Source organism: Haliotis asinina, chromosome 3, assembly GCF_037392515.1.
Source record: "Haliotis asinina isolate JCU_RB_2024 chromosome 3, JCU_Hal_asi_v2, whole genome shotgun sequence".
NCBI lineage: Eukaryota > Metazoa > Mollusca > Gastropoda > Lepetellida > Haliotidae > Haliotis > Haliotis asinina.
In genome coordinates this window covers 60,328,333-60,342,820 of record NC_090282.1, presented here as the reverse complement: position 1 = coordinate 60,342,820, position 14,488 = coordinate 60,328,333, and the positions used below count along the sequence as shown (strand labels likewise).

The window sequence follows — 14,488 nt, the reverse complement described above, 5'->3', positions numbered from 1 at the left end:
CTATAATCATTGGCTTGGTACACTGACAAAATTTAAATTCAATATATCTTAAAAACAACTTCAGTGATGTAAATATTTTAATAATTTAGCAATGTCCATAACCAAACAAATACTATAGTCTGGCCAACTGATATCATGCAAGATTGGGATAATGGTGAAAAAGACACACTTAGTAATACTGCCCAGCCACAAAAATAAAGAATATAGCTTTAAAAGTGTTCTTCCTTTGAACATAGAATGCATATTACAAAAGACAATTTCTAAAAACTTACAACTATTTGAGAAAAAAAAAGAACAAAGAAAAATCTCAGCTGATTTTTTCCCAATCTTCATTAATGCTTTCATCTTGAATTTGGTCAAATTTATTTGTATGCTTGTTATTTTTCTCAGACATTGATTACCAGCCAAACCACCATCAGCTATACATATGAACTGTCACCTAACTGGCATAGTTATCAAAATATTGCAGATATCAAAGAAAATCATGTCTTGCCTTAAGACCAACGATCAATACTCCTTTCAGATGTTTTATAATGACAAGTTTTCATTCAGTAGTCTTGAAATTTGACATTTTTGTTGAGGGGTTGACATTTGAAAGACATAATTTCATAGGTTTTCAAAAGACCAGATTTAGACCTAAAATGAAAAAAAAAGAGAAAAGGAAAAAAAAAGACATTAAAAATTAAATGAATACTCTTCGACATTTGAACATAGCGATTAAATATCAAAAGTCTCTTCAAGTAACATCTGTATTGATGAAAACAGACAAAAATACATTTTGTAAACAGGTCGATTATGTATTTATTACATCAATATTGACAGTTTTCCACAGTGAAATTTAGTGATAACAATTAATTTCCTTACTGATTACTGATACACACAGTACAGGGGCATCTTATCACCCATATAATATGAACCGTGTAACATAAGACAAATGTCTGTTAATATTCTTAATAACCACATTTACTCAGAAATTACTATGTTTAATCAATATACCTTGATTGACCTGAACGACTATGAACCTGTGAGTCTGTATTTCAAGTAATCATATACAGGTGTAACACAGAAGAGAACGTATGAGTGTTAGATTGTGTGTATGTTGTTTAATGGCACCCTCAGCAATAATCCAGCCATACTGCAGTCTGTAAATAATCACATCTGGACCAGACAATCCAGTCATTGACAATACGAGCACTGATCTTCTCTCATGGGATATGATGACATGTGTTGACCAAGTCAACGGGCCTTACTATCTAATCCTGTTAATCAGCTTTCAACAAGCAATGGTTGCTGCGGACAAGTTCTAGGTTCTAGTCTGGATCTTTATATGAGTGAGTGAGTGAGTGAGTGAGTGAGTGAGTGAGTGAGTGAGTGAGTGAGTGAGTGAGATGATTTAACCAACCTTGCACACTATGAGTTATTTGATGTTATCCAGCTTTTAATATTCCAGTAAATTCAGAGCCAACAACATCAGGAAGAGGCTTTGCTTATTTTAGCATTCAAACCAGTACTCTGGAGTGATGACCTTGGTCATCATGAGTATGTCCTTAGTGAACCCAATTATGAAGAAACAATATCAGACAGTCATGGACAAACAACACCTGTCTCCATGCTAACAGACAGGTGATATATTCAAAACAACATACTGAAGAACCAGTATCACACGCCAGACAGGCTTCAGTAACAACAACTTTGACATGTCCTATAAACATACATTCCTAATATTAGTACCTGACAGGAAGGTGAAGCGACATGTACGTTATCAATCCTCAACTCAGTCACAGTCACAGTCAGATTCGTGTTGAATTGAGTGCATGAATTGATTTAATATGATGTGTGAAGTCAACTATTAACATGATGTGTGAAGTCAACTATTAACATGATGTGTGAAGTCACCTGTAGATATGATGAGTAAAGTAACAATTAAAAGGTGTGAAGTCAATATACATATGTGCAAGGTCAACGATAAATATTTGTGAAATCAATGATAAATATGTGTAAAGTCGCTTTAAATATGTGTAAAGTCACATGCAGAGTAAGGCGACTATAAAAATTATACACAAATTCAACAAACTCTGTTTTAATATTATATGTAATGTTTCCCAATAAATATGTGTAAAATTCTATCACTATCATATGTAAAGCCATCTAAAATATGATATAGCCCTTGAAGATCCTGGGTTAGAATTGAGTAAAGTGAATCACTGGATTGTCTGGTTCAGATATCTACATGGAATACATACTGAATGCTGTGTAAAGTAAACAAACAAAAAATACAAAAATTATGTGTGATATTAAAGATACTGAACTTGGAGAAAACACTCCATAAATTACGAATTCAGTCTCTTCAAATGATGTTAAAATTCCCCGGGAATTTCCTGTTCAGTTCACTGTAACATGCTTCTATATTAACCAGAACATTTGTGTCACCACAAATGGCTGTTCTGACATTTGAAAAAATATGTCCTTGATAGCTTAATTTTCGGTTACTGTAGTAATGTCAGAACATCCTCACACAGCATGTACTGTACATTGGATTTCATAAATGGTCATTAAAAATATATTCAGTTCAACTCAATTCATTCGCAAACACATATATTGGTTAAAAGGTTTGCACATAACATTCACTAAAAGCAAATATGGCCGGAGGGTAGAACATAGGCTATGGCAGAGTTCCATGACGGCAAGAGGAACCATCAACTCCAATCTATCGCTGATCTAATAGATGCTTGACTCCATACCTCCATCACCACAGTGAAACAATTTACCAATGAAGCATATTCCTAAACTGAATGTGGAACTTTCACATATATGGCAGCCATGCTGGTTGGTGGTTTGGGTTAGAAAGATAAAGGCTCTGATTACATTCTTACCCCAAGGAGACCCTGGACTTGTAAATAGGTAAATGGAAAAAAGCCTTGGGGTGCCTTATTAGACGGACATTCTCAAGTAGACAGGCAGAACATGCAAAAATACAACGGTGTGGCTAGGTCCATCGTATATGATCCAATTTCGGCAATTCAAAAGTATGATCGAGTGAATTTTTAGCAGGATGGCTTATAAATCAATGTCATTAACAATGCATGATATATGGAATTTTACAGTCTATCTGATGAAAGTGGCACTGAACCTTAAATTTCAATAACAACACTAATTGGATCAGCATTTCATTTCCCAAAGTGATTTTAAAGCAGCAACAGAAAGGCTTGAGTCTCCTGTATACAAAGCCAAAGAGACAAGCGTCTGAATTTATAATACAATGGAATAAATTTGCACTTTACATGATGCCAACAGGTTGATGTATCGGCCAATGAATCACTCATCCCTCAACACGATGTAACATGTATCAATTAGGATTCAAACAGTCCATTATGGTTTGAATTGATCGAAATAAAAAGTATTGATGCTTTCGAATGTTCTAAAATGACAATTTTATATTCAATACGCTTGAAAAATTCAACATAGTTGCTCAAGGCCGTTCTTTTTACAAACAAACTCGTGGAATATGGCCATGCATTATTCATTACAATATCTTAAGTGCTACAATGCATATTATCAACCTTTCAAACTACTGAATATCTAGATGTTCATAGATGTAGTTATGTCATTTATACTGCAAAAGTAGCAAAACCAAACTGTACCACATTGTATTTTGCAAATTTATCTGTTTTGTTCAACTATTATTCATATGGTGTAGTCATATAAATCACACTCGTTCAAGATGGCAACCTGTATATACACTCAACACAGTAAGCTAAGGACCACCCCAATATTCAATATTTAACCATTATATGGATCATAATATACTGTTCACACTTAGCTAAGGATCAAAGCATTTTTTCAGCAGGAAACCATCATGTGGGATGACAATTTGGTTTAAATATCTGAGCCTCGTGTAAGTGAGTGAGTGAGTTTAGTTTTATGATCCTGGGTTGCTGAAGGCAAATTCTACCCCAAACTTTCAGGGGTCCCTTGTGTAGGTATGGATCTAACTCTTCAGTATATCATTGCATCTTGTTGATTCTATACCTGCTATTGACAGGTGTTGTATACTTGTCAATGACCAATGCCATGATTTGCAAAATGGTTGATTGGTGGCATGAAACCATTTTTACGATTACTCATGTATCTAGTGCATGTAGTTAACATAAAGTGGCTGCTTTCATAAAGATGTGTTACCATATCCTTATTCATCCAGTTTTAAATGGATACAATTTCAAATCATATATCTACATTTAAGTAAATTTTAATGATTATCAAAGTGTGAAAAGTATATAAGAACTATTAAATGCTTGGTCCCTAACGTTTTGGTTGAGCATAGTTGAATCTGTGTCAGCAAAATCAATGATTGATATCATGAGCAATAACCTGAGCATCAGTGTACAATGACATCTAGGAATGTAATGATGTCAACCAGTAAACAACTGAGTAAAACTAGTGATTGATATTATAAGCAACATCATTGTCTGTCAGGGTACAGTGACATCTAAAACCAATTCATCCATTCCACATTTCCATTTGTGCAACTGTCCTGTTGGAACATGTGGGAGTACTGTCCATAATTATCCATGATTTTTACGAGGTGGTGGGGTAGTGGTGAAGCCATGAGGTTGAAGCGCTGGCTAGTCATGATGAAGATCCATGTTTGATTCCCCACATAAGTACAATGGGTAAGGACCATTTCTATTGTCCCCTGCCATGATAATTTTGCAGGATATTGCTAAAAACGGCATAAAACTAAACTCACTGACTCAAAGCATTACAAACAGCAATGATGATACAATACTTAAAATATGCTTTGTTATAAGCATATAAGGTGTATATATCATAGTATCCTCACATCCAAGTAACCTCAATATTACTGCAACCTTACATCCAAGTATCCTTTCACTCAAGTAACCTTACATCCAAGTATCCTTACATCCAAGTATCCTTACATCCAAGTATCCTTACATCCAAGTATCCTTTCACTCAAGTATCCTTACATCCAAGTATCCTTTCACCCAAGTATCCTTACATCCAAGCATCCTTTCACCCAAGTATCCTTACACCCAAGTATCCTTACATCCAAGTATCCTTTCACTTAAGTATCCTTACATCCAAGTATCCTTACATCCAAGTATCCTTTCACTCAAGTATCCTTACATCCAAGTATCCTTACATCCAAGTATCCTTTCACCCAAGTATCCTTACATCCAAGTAACCTTTCACCCAAGTATCCTTACATCCAAGTCACCCAAGTATCCTTACATCCAAGTATCCTTTCACCCAAGTATCCTTACATCCAAGTATCTTTACATGCAAGTATTTTTACACTCAATTATCCTTATACCTCAGTATCAACTTCACAAACCATCCAAGAGTACCGCAATCATGATGTATTTCATAAATTAATCTATTTCAGTATTTCATAGAAGAAAATACAAAGTATAATACTATATGTAGTATAATATACAGTTATAAAATATATTCAGTTACAATGCAATAATACTTCATTTCAGAAATATTTAATATACCACTTGATCATGGACCAGCGTTTATGAAAGTACATACTAAGTTTCAATCATCAAGATCTATACATAGATTTATTGATACACTGAGTTTGTGTTCACAATATAAAATACTTCAATGATAGGAATTATGAGATACAGTCAACATTACTGCAGCTACCAGAAACTCCAGCCCACAGATTCTATGTCTCAGTGAACACGGCTCATACTTTTCATCAATCACCTTGTATTTCACAGCAAGAAATAAGCATTATTACCAAACATAAACCAACAAAATAAAATTACACCCTAATCCCTATAATTCAATATCCCATTGAAGAAAAAACCTTAGTGTTCAGATAAAATATCTATATTTTATCATCAGATTTGATTTTCTTGATAAAATCACTTGGTTAGAAGCTGTTCTATGGGTTTCAGATGAGGTACATAAATTTTAATAAACATTTCTGTCAAACTTTGACAAAGTAAACACTTAAGAGTAATATATGCTTCATACCAATTGGACTATTGTATGAGGATGCACTTGAAATACTGAGATTTGCTCCACTTTTAGCAATATTCCAGCAATATCACAGTTGGGGATACCAGAAATGGGCTTCACATTCTGTACTCGTGTGGGGAATTGAACCCCTTATCTCTTGATGAGCCAATGCTTTCACCACTAGGCTACTCTGCCACCATTCTTGAAGTAAGGAGGATAGTGTATACCTTGACAAATGTTTAGTCTATGAATATTCTAGTCTCTGAAATATATATTATTTTTATAGTAACAAACAAACCCATTGAAATTAAAAAGGAGCCCCTCCAGAACCTGAGCAAATCTAGACTTGCTTCAGGTTGAAAAGAGGGTTCGACAAGAGGGAAAATAATGTTGTTCAGGGACTGTGAGAGAGACTAGTGTATACTATACCATGAAATACATCACTGCTCCATGTCTAGTGACACGAACACACCATGACAGGATAACATGGCAGTGGGCATGTTTTCAAAATTCTTTGGCTAATGCATAGCATGAAGATAAACAAGGTCTAAGCAGTGTCTCGGATTGAAACAAACACAAATTATACTGGTGTGTAATGTTCTGAAATGAGACAAGATGTTTCTTCAAGTGATCTGTAAAGTCGTCAGTGAGATCCTGGTGAGATTTGCTCCATTTCTCTAGGTATTGTGCCAGCTGATAGGCCTGGTTGTTTGTTTTGAAATATCAAGGAGACTCCTCTGTCCAGAAGAAGTGTGGACAGTAACTGAGAGGACCAGGACCAATCAATCAGTGGTCATCACAGTTTGTGATCACTCAGTCAGCAACCCTTTTGAAAATTCTCATACAGCATCATCATTATGTAATATTTACTTCTCCAGTCAATACCATTGCTTGAACTAAATTCTTGAACTAACTAAGTTCACTTTGTGTCCTTCAGCAGTTTACCATACATCAGGTTTAACTGTTTGTCAACTGAAAATTATGGTTTGATGGCTGACGAGCAGGATTTCATGTTTAGCTAATCTGAAAAGTGACACTACAAAATCTTGACTGATAAACATTAAGTAAACAATATAAATGTTTACTCTGTCAGGCTGAATTAAAGTGGGAGAAGAGGATGTTACAAGTACTTACATAACAGACACATAATACTGGTGCTTGATACTGATGGCCAGAGCTATCAAGATTCAGGTCAACTGATGATGTAGAGTATATCTGCTAGGTCGGCCAGCACCATATGTTAGACCTTCTAAACCCTAGGCCACATAAACAGAACTCAGAAAGCATGAACACTAGAGGTGATTCATTCCTCTAACTCCAACACATAACCCTTCTCAACAACAATCCACGATCACGTAAAGCGTATCCTCAAACACATTACACCACATTGTGAAAATACTACAGCATTAGAGCCAGGCTGATCACAGGAAGAATGTACTCACTGCCATACATTCTCAATTGGTCAATGGTAATTCTGTCATCATGTGTTAAGATGGGAACGATAAATACAGCTTACCATTTGTGTGAAGACCTGCAGTAAGAGTCAAGTCAAAGTGACAGCTAGGTAGAGAACACTGAGATATCACCAAGCATGAACTATGGAATCCCCCAGCCTGGAGGCTAGGCATCACCAGTACAGTGTTTACACTGGATGTGGAGGAATAACGGCTACGGCTTATCAGGAAACGAGGGCATTCTGATGCAAACACGGCCTTACCTTACTGTTGTCCATTCTGAATAATGGTCCTCTGCATCACCCTGCTGCAAATAATGAATTGAGCATTGAATAATGGAGTAGAGTCCAGAGTAACAGCAAGTGATTGACTGGCAGTGTGCCTGCCTGCCTGCCTGCCTCTATGTTGTGAGTGGGACTGAGACCCTTCTCAGGCTGCTAGCCTGCTCGCTCTCTCTGTCGGTTGGTCAGGGTAGTTAGCGGAGAGACTGCTGGTGCGAACCACTCTGCAGGAGAGATACAGAGAGGGGAGAGAGGGCTGGCAATAGCTAGTGTCAAGCTGTATCAGACGGACTGACGGCCAGACAGACACAGACCTGGTTCTGTTATGGGTAGGGGGTAGAATGTATGATCACTATGTGGGGTAGCAGATGTCAGATGAACTGACAGGGTGCACGGAAATGCTGGATTTCAGTGAAACAAAATGATATAACACACCACAAATGGGCACTGGGACAGAAATCTGTCATCTTTTTTTCACTACTTCAGGGTGGCCAAAGAAGATGAATCTGTTAAGCAACACACTTTAGAGGACAAAACCACGAGCTGATAATAGCTGGCTGTGAAACTACCTTTATCTCAAGGTTTAAGGTTGGGTCAGATGGAGCAGATAAAGCAGACGGATTGGAATTGCTGATATTTGCTGCAAATGATTAAGAAGTTTATTGTATGCTCAGACAGCAAATGGACATGTTGGGTTGGGTAATTAGATAATCCTCCCTACAGGGCAGAGGAGGAATTTGATTAGCCAAGACAAGACATATCCTGAAATGTATGTGTAATGACCATCTAACATGGAAGACCTGAGTCAGTCTTGCTTTGAATGACTGTCAGGTGCAGCTTGATAACTCTACACTATGGACACTGACTCGAGCGCAGAGATGGCAAATTTCATGAGCCTGTCCAGGTAGTTCTCATACCAGACTAAGGGATAGACATATTGATTTGTTTCCTGAGGACATAATGCTCGACACATGGCAGAAGGGACATACTTGCTAATGTCTTGAATTACCGATGTGTATGCATATAAAAAAATAATACTGAATGATGTGTTCCATTACTTGTTTGTTGTTCAACAGCTCTCAATAGTGTTTCTGCTGCTGTCAAAACTAAAGTCTCAGGCAGAAAACCTAGTGATTGATATCACAAGCATGATCCATACAATTAGGGTGTGATGATCCACAATCAACGAGCTCAGACCAATCAACCAGATCCATCTTGTCACCACTTATGACCAGTATAGATTGCTGGGTCCTAATTCTCACCCACAATCAGCAAGGGAGGGAATTATAGGAGACTGAGTGGTCAGCCAAGGTGAATCATTGTCTTGATTCACAGACCTTTTTAATGACCTGCTTAGTGAAGGATTAAAAGCTGAGGCAACCACATATTCCTCAATTATAAAAATGAATTTGTGGCGAGTGAAAGAGTCTGGTGTTAAGGTTATCTAGTGCATCTATTATATGTGGGCTGAAAAGCTGAGGCCACAATCATTACTAAAGTGGGATGATTAACTAGGTCAGCATGCATGGTGTAAGAGTGATTGCAACAATCAATGCTACAGCAACCAATATTTGTTACATCATGTCACAAAGTAGTCATGGACCTGTGTGTGGCGACAGACAGATGTGGATGATCACAACATTTTTTCAGAGTGAGAGAGCAAGTGAGTGAGCTTGTGAGTGAGTGAGTGAGTGAGGTTTTATGCCGCTTTCAACAACATTCCAGCAGTAACGCGGTAAGGAAAACCAGAATATGCTTTACACATTGTACCTATGTGGGGAATTAAACCTAGGTTTTCAGTGGAACACTAACCACTGGGCTACCACTCTGACCCTTGAAGCATGAAATATAACTGATGTTTATAATACAGGGATGTGTTTCAAACGATATATTTCTCTGAACAACAATTAATTCTGAAGAATCACAACAGAATAAATAAGAACCCATTCTGCTGAATATCACAATATATTCTGTCCCCAAATAAAGCTGGTTGAAAACTCAGTAATCTGGAAGGTGTTTGATTTTTACTTATGTAATTGAAACACTTCTATATTAGCAACCAGGCTCCCTCACATCTACTTGGACCAACAAGTAGTAATAAATTCCAGTTGTTCAGCTAGAAAACTTAATTTCCATGCTTAAAATTAATTGCCAAAAAAACCCCATAAAAATGTGCAATTAAACCAAGTTAAGTGCTATCGTCTCACATTTGACTGTGAGCTCTTGAGATAGATATTAACACACCTGAACCCATTAGAGGGAGCTGGGTTCACTGGTAGTTTGAAATGCATGTTGTCATTATATATTACCACAAGGAAAAGGATGGTATATATACATTTATTCAAACCAAAAGCATTGGTTGTGCTTGTTGTATAATGTAGTTTCTAGAAGGATTAGTTATTGTATTTGTTTTACAAGACTGTCAGTATTGGTTATTCAGAGTCAGTTATGCAATGAAGATTGTCAGCCTGTGTTCTGATGGTATTTGTGCACAATGTAGTTTACCACCTTACGTATGTATTGGTTCTTTTGGTTGTACAGTTTGGTTTCCTAGTCTGAGTAAAAGCTGTGTCAGTTGTATCATGCAGGTTCCTAGCCTTGACATTAGTGCTAAGGCTGAATATAGGCTGAATTTGTTGTACAAGTCTGAGCAAAGGTTCAATATCCCAAGCTTGATGAAGTCATGACAGTAAAGACATATTGGACGGATGCTGGAGAGAAAGCTTACACCAGACTGATTGATTTGCCATAGGAATAGAAAACTAGTGACTGTGGGCCGATCACGGTCTAGAATAGAGACAGGAATTACATAGGTGGACCTTGACAGATCACTGTCGCCATCCCTAACGCATAGGTAGGGGGCCTCAGGGGAGGACATCGCTCAGGTGGGAGGACATGGAGGAGGATATCTTTCACTCCAGTAGGAAAACATGTAGGAGGACATAACTCACACAGGTGGGAGGACATGAAGGACATCTCTCATACAGGTAAGAGCACATGAAGGAGGACATAACTCACACAGGTTGGGGACTTGACGAAGGGCATAACTCACACAGGCGGGAAGACTTGAAGGAGGACATAACTAACACAGGTTCGGAGACTTGAAGAAGGATACAACCCACAAGTGGAAGGACTTGAAAGAGGACATAACTTGTACAGGTGGGAGAACTTCAAGGAGGACATTGCTCATATATGTGGGAGGACTTGAAGGATGACTCTCACACACAGGTGGGAGGTTTGAGTTGGTGGTCTGGAGGGCAGAGGTTGGAGAATGACCAAGAAACAGGAGGCTTATCAATGGTTTGAGAGATGTGGAAACTATTTCAGCTTTGTATAGCACAGACAAATCTATAGCAGACATTTGGGATTAGTTATATCCATTTTCGTCCTGAGTCTGGGGTGCTGTCTGGATTGTCTAACAGGCTGATGGCAACACAAAATATAGCTAACACAGTAAAATACAGATGTGGATGACGGCAGACACACTTGCGACTACAGATGGAATGTAACTGAAGCAGTGGTACCTGTGTAGAGCTATCACCAACTCTCCAGGGTACCCAAGACTGATGTCTCCTTTGTCATACCCAGAATAGTAAAATCAAACACCAATGGAACTGGCTGGACACAATGGCCCAATGTCCATCAGATAGACTCCATGGTGTATGACAGATGTAGGAAGGGAGTAGACAATGTTAACATGGTAGGGATTGTGTATTATCCTTTAACCCTAGTCTGGGAAAGATGTGCCTGAGGACAGAAGACGAACAGACAGATGGAGAAGATGAGGAGCTGAACATTTATTAGATTACAGTATTATACATGGGATGAATCAGACATCAGCATGCTGCTCAGGCTTGTAGATAAGGCTGGGGTTGGATGCTCGCGGCTGTTACAGAATAACATGGGACCTATTATTTGAAGAACTATGACAGTAAAATAATATGATAAAGCAAGATAATTTAGCAATTTGGTGACCTATCTATAATATGACATTGCTAACTGCATGGCCATCACGTTGGCTGATAACAGCACACACCCTGGGGAGGGGATGGCACAGCTGAAGGTAGCAGTTGAAGTACAACTGGGCAGAGATTAAATATCTGGAATTTGACATTCATGGGAAGGCTTCCTAATGGGTATGGCAGAGGAGGTGAATGGTAAATGTACTGGGTGGTTAGGATCATTACATTGGATTGATTCCACAATATTCATGGACAGAAAATAGCATGAAATGTTTCAGTGAGTGAGGGAAGGAAGGTCACAGGGAAGTGAGCAACTGCTTGGTTGGATCAGTGAGTGTGTGAGTGTGTGAGTGTGTGAGGGAGTCAGGACTGTCAGTTCATCACTTACTTATTGCAGTTCATCACTTACTGTCAGTCAGTTCATCACTTACTTATTGCAAGCAAAGCTGTTCATCGGTGAATGATGAAGAACATGAGAGAGTTGTTTCATGACAACAAATTAACCCAACACCCAAACACAAGAAAATCATCTCCAGGACCATCATTTAGATTAACTTGTGACTCCACCAGCATTAGCCAACAATCCCTTGCTAACTTCTGTAACAACACAATCACAATTATACCTGACATTTCAAAGCATGACCACTAGCTCTTGTGTGACAAATTAAAAAAATGACTTAAGAACCCCATGGTTTTCAAGTGATCCATTCTTGCACCTTTCGCTGCCTGACCAAACAACTTCCTCACATCTAAAATCCCCAACTCATCTCCATAGAGGTTTATGGTTGGCTGGCTCAATCTGCAATCTCCAACTACTTAGCTTCCTGTGCATATAATAATCTAATATTGTCCACTCTCCTTCCTCTGTCAATCAACCCCTTCTTAACACCAAAGATGGAATCCAACACAAATAACTTCCCTGGAGGCAGCATGCCTGCAGAGTGAACAGACTTTTTTAAGATAAAACCCTTCAAGAACATATCTGGAAAGTTTACTAATGGATGTTTCATGCATGATGTACAGTATGTATGGAGTGGAGGTAAGGATTGCTTTAGGCGTTGGAGGGTCTTCCTGGAAGTTTGTCTATGTTATCCTGATATTGAGCTGATGTTTATCATCATGATTGTCATGTTGTGATACAGCCAGCAGTATTTTATGTCAAGTTTCCACGATCCTTATAGCAATATTCAAGAAATGGACACAGGGAATCAAACTCAGCTTTTCAGAGTGACAAGTATGTCAACCACTACGCTATCCCAGTATGAATAACAGTTTCATGTATCCTGCTTATGGGGGTACTCATATACTACAGATGGGTTGGTGAAATTGACAGCTTGAATGAAACAAACACAGATGAAATCATCAAAAGTGTATAACATATCCAATATTTGAATACAAGGCAAAAGGTTTTATAGTCTTGCTAGAAATAATGTACTCACTTAATAAATGGTGATCAGCTCAGGGATATCGATTAGTGCTGATTATGAACACAAATGAATGGAGACTACGAAACATGACTCACAAGGAACTCACAGCACCATCATGATAAATAACATTTCCTCCTTGAACATAATAAACACTAAATTTACCAAAACATGAACACACGACTGCACCTTGTTTACTTTTAGAAAATGGCAGTCAAGCATATCGGATATTGAAGCCAATCCATAAGTGTAAAAAACTGTAGCGCTGTAATTACCCCAACTTGTCCAGGACAAAGTCTCAAACCTCACGGATGTCTGCAGTTAATTTCCATGTCTCACTTTTTTTTCAATATTTGAGATTAAATATTGAAGAAATGTTGACAGTCATTAACAGACTGGTGACAGCGGTACGGTGAGGACTGTCAACACAACATCGGACGAGCATCGAATTAAGGATTCATGTCCAAGTCCAATTAATAATGGGGCGCCATAAAGGAGAGACTTTTAGCCATTGTACCATCTTCTTGCTGTAACCACTGAGCGGGTCTGGGATAATGTGAAAATGTCGCTATCACATGGGAAAAAAATTGGATTTAGGATCTCTCAGTCGATGTCGAATAGTGCCAGTTCTGGTCCAGATCCGATAGCATTGTGCCAGCAGAATAATGCTTAATTGAATGTGGGGATCGGCATTATGAAAGCCATGCCGGAAATTACGAAAAATTTCGAAAAAATCCTTGTCATCAATTTTTTAAATTGACTTTAAGAGAATGCCACTTGGACAAGAATGAATGACAGTAAAAATGGAGGAATGTTTGGGTCGTGAAGCATCATGAATTATGGCTTTCTGCTTGGGTGTGTTGGATAGGCAAAACAATGAATGATTTGATGAATGCTAATTCTAACTGATTTAAGTTTGAACTCTGTCAATAATTCCAAAAAGGTTTTACAGATGAAAAATGCAGCTTGTTTTTATTCTAACTAGACAAATAACATGCATATTTATACATTTACAGTTGACTAAATTGATAAAAGATATTGAAGAATTGTTGATAATTTGTTGAAATCGATCATTTTAATACAATAATGATTGGTGTAGTGAAACATGCCATATGACTATTTTCTCATATAAAAAATAAAGATTTGGATAAATATCTTCTACACACATCATATAATGCACCTCATAATTAAAGAAAAGACAGAAAGAACATTAAAAGAAGATTAATCTTTTGAAGAAAAACCATAAAACCTTTCATACAGTAAAAAACCAAAATACATGCACACCACAGTATGAATGATCTCGTTTCATTATTCACTGATTAAATATTAAGAAGATTAACGACCAGCTTTAGTATACAAGTGCATATACACATTAA

The 14,488-nt window shown here is 37.7% G+C and overlaps 1 protein-coding gene across 2 annotated transcripts in view; it reads right to left on the bottom strand.

The window, feature by feature from the left end:
* The window catches only part of LOC137278255 (semaphorin-2A-like), a 328,809-nt gene that overhangs the window by 142,865 nt on the left and 171,456 nt on the right, over positions 1-14,488 (bottom strand). The window contains exon 1 of one of the 2 annotated variants that reach the window (XM_067810478.1): positions 7,709-7,875. The exons of the other annotated variant lie outside the window; for it this stretch is intronic. The gene's annotated coding sequence lies outside the window, so the exon portion shown is untranslated. Of the gene's footprint in view, positions 1-7,708; positions 7,876-14,488 lie in introns of those variants that run through there. 2 annotated transcript variants of the gene reach the window in all.